Genomic DNA, 7,765 nt, shown 5'->3' with positions numbered 1-7,765 from the left:
TGTGAAGCTTTGGTGATGCGCTGCTGAAAAAGCCTAAAGTAGTATAGTTTCATGTCTTTATTTATATTGAATAACAGTAGTGTTTGGAGAGTAATGTTAATGTCAATTTGAATTAGGATTGAAGTAACACTTTCGATTATTGCCCTTTGGTGTTTCTAATTCTGCCATAAATTCCAGCAGTTGAATGATAATAATTTTGAGGTAATGTGTCGGAAATATTGAGAGGGGGTGGATAAGTGTTTCATTACTTTTGACAAATTTTCACTTAGTTAATCTTGAAACTGAATGCACATCATATAACCAATCATCCACAATGTATGAAGACATAGATTAAAGTGCAAATCAAAAGTTGAAGAAGAAATACTTGAAAATAATCTTTCATTTATTACAATCTCTTGTGAGGACACCAATCTTCTATAAGCATCAACTTACAAAAATTGTAGGCTCCAATCCGTCAAGAAAATGAGGACACTAATCCTCAGGGAGCACCAACTTACAGTGATTGCAGATTCCAACTTGAACTCAACTTTTAATACACTAGAACTTGTGTTAGAAGAAAGTTGTCATTGATGTCAAAGGGTGAATGGGCCATAAGCAACCCTTGAAGTAAATCAATATTTTGGTGGATAGAATGAAGGCAAACACAATAATGGATTACACCATCTTGTATTGCTCGTTGAGACCTTTCCAACGAGGTATAGTTTGTCTTCTAAGTCCTCGGTTGAGGGGATATGATTTTTTCAAGATGAATATTGAATTTTCCGACTTAGTCAAGTCGACCTTCCCACAAATCAAGTTAGCCCTATTTTGTTGGGTTGTGTTATTATTCTTTCCACGACTAGCCTACGTAGTTAACCGGGGGGTTGTGCCGATTGCGCAGCCGGGGGGGAGGGGGCCGGCAGTCCCTCTTGTCCAGGGGGTTTGAGGGGGGCGGGTAGCCTCCATCTATGGGATCCGGAGCAGTGCCGTGGGGAAATTTTTTTGGAACCCTATATCAGGTGGGACGAACCTACCGATGGTTTTGTGCATGGTTTTAGCACATGGTTTTGGATGCGATGGTTTTTCAGTCCATGGTTTTGGGCGCGATGGTTTTTGGTCCATGGTATTGGATGCTTTGGCATGTATATATATGTATTGTAACATTGAAAGGAACAGAATGAAAAATCAAGCTAGTGGCCCTGGTTTTGGGATCTAGGGGAAAAATCTGTGTATATGTGTTATGCTCTTGCATTGTTTATTTTTTGTGTTTTAGAATTCGTATGTAGGTAATGTTTGTACGGGGTTAAAACCTACATTTGGTATCGGAGCTGTTTTGGCTTCAAGGGGACGCCTTTGTTACTGAGGGGTTTCGCTCGGGCCTGTGGTAGACCCTGTATAGTGGGAGATCTGTGAGATCGATTCTGGTAGGTGAAAGAAGATGACGAGCAGTGGAAAGATAAAAATCGAGAAATTTAATGGTCAGAGTTTTGAGTTATGGAAACTCAAGATGGAGTATCTGTTGGTGGATAAAGATCAGTGAATCATGGTAGATCCAGGTACTAAACCAACGGGAGTGTCCGATGAAGAATAGAAGAAGTTGGATCGGAAGGCAAAGAGCACAATACGATTGTGTGTTTCAGATTCAGTATCGCTGAATGTATCAGGGAAAGTTACGACGAAGGCTTTGTGGGACAAGCTAGGGACTTTGTACCAATCTAAGTCTTTGGTGAATAAACTGTTCCTACGAAAAACACTGTATAACCTGAGGATGAAAGATGGAGACTCGGTGATAGAGCATCTGAACGCATTTAATACTGTGGTAAGTCAGTTATTATTTATTGATATTAAAATTTCAGATGAAGATAAGTGCATCAATTTGTTGTGTTCTCTGCCAGATTCGTGGGATAGTTTGGTTATTGCAATAGGGTAGCAATGCAACTGCCTTGCAATTTGATGAAATAGTCTCATCATTGCTGACGGAGGAGATGAGACGAAAAAATATGGAGAGCCAGAATGGTGATGCTTTGCCTGTACGAGGATGGTCCTAGAACAGAAACAAAAATAAGTCATCGAGTGGGAGATCTAAATCTAGAGGGAGATCTAAATCTCCAGGAAAATCTGTAAAAATGGTTTGCTGGAAATGCGGAAAGGAAGGGCACTACAAAAGACACTGTAAATCTAAAGCACTTGATAAAGGAAAGGGATTTGATGATGCTCCTTCTACAGAGGTGAAAACCACCTCAGATGAAGGTGGGGATGTGTACTTGGTTTCTTCAAGTACACATGTAGATCATGAGGCATTGTTGATTGACTCAGGTGCATCTTTTCACTTCACTCCCCATAGAGAGTGGTTCTGCGAGTATGAGAAATACGATGGTGGTGATGTCTTCTTAGGGGATGATAGGAAGGCTAGAATCGTTGGTCACGGAAAAGTAAAGTTGAAGTTGCAAGGTGGAAGGGTTAGAACACTTCCGGGTGTTCTGCATCTTCCTGCATTGGCCAAAAATTTGATTTCTATAAGCAAGTTGGATGATGCAGGTGTAAAAACAGTGTTCCAGAAGGATACCTGCAAGATGGTTCGGGGAGCACTAGTATTGATGCGGGTAGTTCAGATTGGAATTCTGTACAAGCTACAAGGTAGCACTGTTGTTGATGGGTGCAACAATTCTGTGGTTCCTGAAAGTGGAGCAGAAAATCTAGTGGTCTCTGGAGAGAAGACCATGTTGTGGCATCAACTTGGACATATTGGAGAGAAAGGCCTTCGAATACTTCATGGTAAAGGTATGGTAGAAGGTATGAGTAATAGCTCTCTGGATTTTGATTTCTGTGAAAATAATGTATATGAGAAGCAGAATCGGGTGAGTTTCATTTCTGGTGGTAAAAAGGCGAAACATATATTAGAGCTTGTGCACAGTGATGTGTTTGGACCTGTGAATGTTTCATCACTAGGTAAGTCTGTGTACTATGTATCATTTATAGATGACTTATTAAAGAATACATGGATATATTTCCTTAAGAAGAAATTTGAAGTCTTTGACATGTTTAAAGAATTTAAGGCTTTGGTGGAAAACCAAACAGAGAAGAAGATAAAGGTGTTGAGGTCAGATAATGGTGGAGAGTTTTGCAGCAAGGAATTTGAAGAATTCTATAAGTGTGGTATAGCACGACATAAGACTACTCCATACACACCTGAGCAAAATGGAGTTGCAGAAAGAATGAATGAGATGTTGATGGAAAGGGCAAGAAGCATGCTCATTGGTGTTGGGTTAGGACATGAATTCTGGGCAGAGGCGATGGAGACAGCATGTTATCTGGTCAACAGATCACCTTCATCAACGTTGGAGGATAAGACTCCACAATAGGTATGGACTGGTAAGAAATCCTCTCTTTCACATTTGAGGGTATTTGGATGTGATGCATATGTACATGTTCCAAAGGAGAAAATAACCAAGTTGGATAGTAAATCTGAAAAGTGTATCTTTATTGGGTATAAGGATGGTTTAAAGGGTTATAAGCTTTGGAACCCAGTAAATAAGAAGGTTGTGTACAACCAAGATGTCCTGTTCAGAGAGGTGAAAGATGTTATTAAACATGAAGTCCAACTAAAGGAACCTGAGAAGATAGAGTTTGAGCTTAAGGAGGAAGAATCAGACTCTACAACAGAGGAGGAATCAGAAGATGAAGAGCCATAAACTCCGGGTGTGAGAAGATTAGTTCGAGAAAGAAGGCAACCAGAAAGGTATAGTCCATCTGTTTTCTGTTCAAATTTTGCTTTATATATTACTGATGATGATCCTAGAACTGTGAAGGAAGCAGTAGATTCAGAGGATGGCAAACTCTGGAAAGAGACCATGGTTGATGAAATGGCATCTTTGCACAAAAATGAGGCTTGGGATCTGGTGGAGTTGTCGGCTGAAAGGAAACCCATTGGCAGCAAATGGGTGTTCAAGAAGAAGACACGCAGAAGGAAAGGTGGAGAAATACAAAGCTCGGTTGGTAGCAAAAGGTTATTTCCAGGTGTCGAGAAATGATTTTGGTGATATTTTTTCTCCTGTTGCCAAGGTAGCTTCTATTAGATTACTTTTATCTGTTGCCGCTGCTTTTGATTTTGAGGTAAAACAGATGGATGTGAAGACAACATTTCTTCACGGGGATCTGGAAGAGGAGATCTACATGAAGCAACCTGAAGGTTTTGTGGTGAAGGGTAAGAAAGAACTGGTATGCAAATTAAAGAAGTCTTTGTATGGGTTAAAAAAATCATCAAGGATGTGGTATGAGAAATTTGATACATTTATACGGGGACTTGGCTTCACCAGAAGCAAAGCAGATCACTGTGTGTATTTTAAATTAATTGGTGACCGTGTTATTTATTTGATCTTTGTATGTGGATGATATGTTGCTGGTTGGAAATGAGAAAGAAATTATCCAGGATTTGAAGACCCAATTGTCCTCCAAATTTGACATGAAAGATCTTGGTGCTGCAAACTATATTTTGGGCATGGAAATTAAAAGAGATCGGGCAAAGAGGAAGGTCTGGTTAAACCAGAGGAAGTATGTCGAGACAATACTGCAGAGGTTTAATATGCAGGATAGTAAATCGGTGAAGGTTCCTATTCCTATAGGTGTAAAGTTATTTGCAGAACAGTTTCTCAAGACACAAGAAGAAGAAGAAGACATGTCTTGTGTTCCATATGCAAGTGCAGTCGGTAGCTTGATGTATGCAATGGTCTGTACTAGACCAAACATTGCACATGCAGTGGGATTATTGAGCAGGTTTATGTCAAAACCAGGGAAGGAGCACTGGACAACAGTGAAACGAGTTTTCAGGTATTTGCATGGCACTAGTGATTATGGTTTGTGCTACCAAGGAAGACCAAGATTGGACAGAGTGTTGGATATTTGTGACTTTGTTGATGCGGACTGGGTTGGAGATCTGGATTAGAGAAGATCTACAAGTGGGTATGTGTTTAACCTATTTGGAGGTGCAATCAGTTGGATGAGTAAGAAACAATCTGTAGTGGCACTATCAACTACAAAGGCAGAATACATGGCAGCCACTCATGCAAACAAGGAAGCAGTTTGGTTGCAGAGATTGTGTTCAAGTATGGGGTTAGTATAGGGAGCTATAAGGATAGACTGTGACAGCTAAAGTGCAATTTTCTTGGCAAAAAACTCTGCTTACCATTCAAAGACAAAGCACATTGATGTTCAGTATCACTTTGTGAGGGATATGATAGAAGACAAAAAGGTGTTGCTGGCAAAGGTGGACAGTTTGAAGAATACTATAGATGCATTGACAAAATCTGTGAGCTTTGAGAAGCTCTCTTGGTGTAGAGAAACAATGGGCATTTCAGGGCTGGATAAATGATTAAGCTCTCCCGTGGAAAGAAAACAATAAGTGAGAGAATGTTGGGTTGTGTTATATTCTTTCCACGACTAGTCTACGTAGTTAACCGAGGGGTTAGAGGGGGGGGGGATCACAAAGGGTTTGAGGGGGGCGAGTAGTCCTTGTCTACGGGGTCCGGGGCAGCACCCCAGGGAAATTTTTTTTGGGACCCTATATTAGGTGGGACGAACCTACCTATGGTTTTGTGCATGGTTTTAGCACATGGTTTTAGACGCGATGGTTTTTTGGTCCATGGGTTTGGGCGCGATGGTTTTCGGTCCATGGTATTGGATGCTTCGGCATGTATATATATGTATTGTAACATTGAAAGGAACATAATGAAAAATCACGCTATATTCCTGGTTTTGGGATCCAGAGGAAAAATCTCTGTGTATATGTGTTTTATGTGTTATGCTCTCGCATTGTTTATTTTCCATGTTTTAAAATTTGTATGCAGGTAATTTCTGTACGGGGTTAAAACGTACATATTTGAGGGTCAACGAGGCCTATAAATTCGTTGCTCCCTCTCCCATTCAACCAATCAATTTGATGAAGTAAAACATAACAAATTTGGACTTGTTGAGCAAAGGTTTATATCTCTTGTGCCATGGAGTTAAGAAAATTCAAGGGTAGTTTTGAAAGCTTGTTTTCTTGTTCTAGTTAGGGTTTTTTGAGAGTTTGTTTTTGATCAATTTTGGAATATTTTTATGGAGAAAACATTAGAAGAAACTTGGGTCCTTGGCAACATCCTTCTCGGCCTACTCTAGGCAAATATTGACCTTGCAACTAACTGTAGATAACCTGATTTCGACTCCGTAACAAACCTTAGAGGCAACCTGATTTCGGCCATGTGACATCTCTATATTCAACTTTTCTTAGAGGTAACTTGAAGCAATTTCATACTGTTTTGGAGTATATTTTGAAGAAGCCTTGGAGTAATCTTGAAGGTTGATTTGAGTAGGGTTGGAAGCAGGTTTTGTTGAAGAAAAATGGAACTAGGCTCGGTATTTACAAATGTAATTTTGATCTTTGTACTTGTCAAGGAAAATAAATATTATTTTTGTGAATTATAAGAATGAGTTTCTTGCTCATTCCATAAGTCTAGAAAAGTCAAAGAGTTAATGAGCTCTTTTTGAGCATATATGTAATGTATATAAGTCTACCTAGTGTATAGATTAGCTCTCCAAGACAAGCACAATCCTCTTGAAAAAAGCAACAAGCTAAATGATGTAAAAAAACAGTGATGTCGGCCTGCAAATGAATTAAAAGGATGTCATATCAGCTTGCATTGAAGACAAAACTCTTTACTGGCTCAGGTCGGCTAAATATGGAGGGCAAACTACTATATATACCTAGCTAGGGTATCCGCAAAAGTGAAGCACTTAAAATTGGATTCCTTTATGATTTCGGAGGTCTTTGCAACTTCGGTGGTGATCACAGTGAGAAATTACAGTCAAGTAATTTTCGCACTTATCTCTGTAACTTTGGATGGCACAGAGCTACAGGATTCTCAGATGAAGACAATAGATCAATATTTCAGATAGTGAAGGATCTCTTTGTTTTTCAGATGCCTCTGCTATTTCGTGGGTTACAACAAGAAAAGGTATATCTCCTCGGTGGTGACAGTCTTGATCATGATCTTGGTGCAAGGAAAGATCACAGTATTACGGTCTCAATATGTTTATGATGAGAAGGATCACGATGATCCCATAGTTGCATATACAGTCACGACTTATTTGTTATGATGAGGATATACCCTCGGATTGCTCATTGTCTCAGTGTCAACATACTAGACAATATCATACTCTGTCTCAGTACTCTTTCTAAACGCAGTAATGAAGAACTCTAATGGTGACTTACTCTGTCTCGACATACTAGACAATACAGTGATAATAGATTCTATTATGACCTTGGTATAATCATGATCCTGATGAAGACAAAGTTATAAGGTGAAGATCTCATTGAAGAAACAACAAAGTTAACGCAGTAATGAAGATCTCAAAAGCGCAGTAGTGATGTCTTCAGTGTTGCAGCAATGATGATGATCTCAACAATGACAAATAAGAGGATTGGTGTCTTGTTCTTGGAGTGGCATAGTAGGTCAAGGGTCATGGTTTTGGTATTCGTCAATTGGAATCTCTCTAAGAAGAATTTTGTGCGGGTTTTTCTCTCCAAGAGGGACAGCTTTTGGCCTTAGCAAAATGCCAACATCTTGTGTTCTTGTCTCTTTGTTTTTGGTAGCTATTTGATGAAATAAGAAACACACACTCTAATAATGTTAAAGAGAAGATTGTGCGAATAAGAAATTACAATGTCTCACAAATAGTTATCAAGAAAAGAAGAATCTCATTAATTACATGTGTCCTAGATTCTTCAAAATGGTATCAGAGGTAAGGCGCT

Source organism: Pinus tabuliformis, chromosome 5_2, assembly GCF_031772625.1.
Source record: "Pinus tabuliformis cultivar Carrire ecotype Pingquan chromosome 5_2, CPIR1, whole genome shotgun sequence".
NCBI classification, from domain to species: Eukaryota; Viridiplantae; Streptophyta; class Pinopsida; order Pinales; family Pinaceae; genus Pinus; species Pinus tabuliformis.
This window is presented reverse-complemented; position numbering follows the sequence as displayed.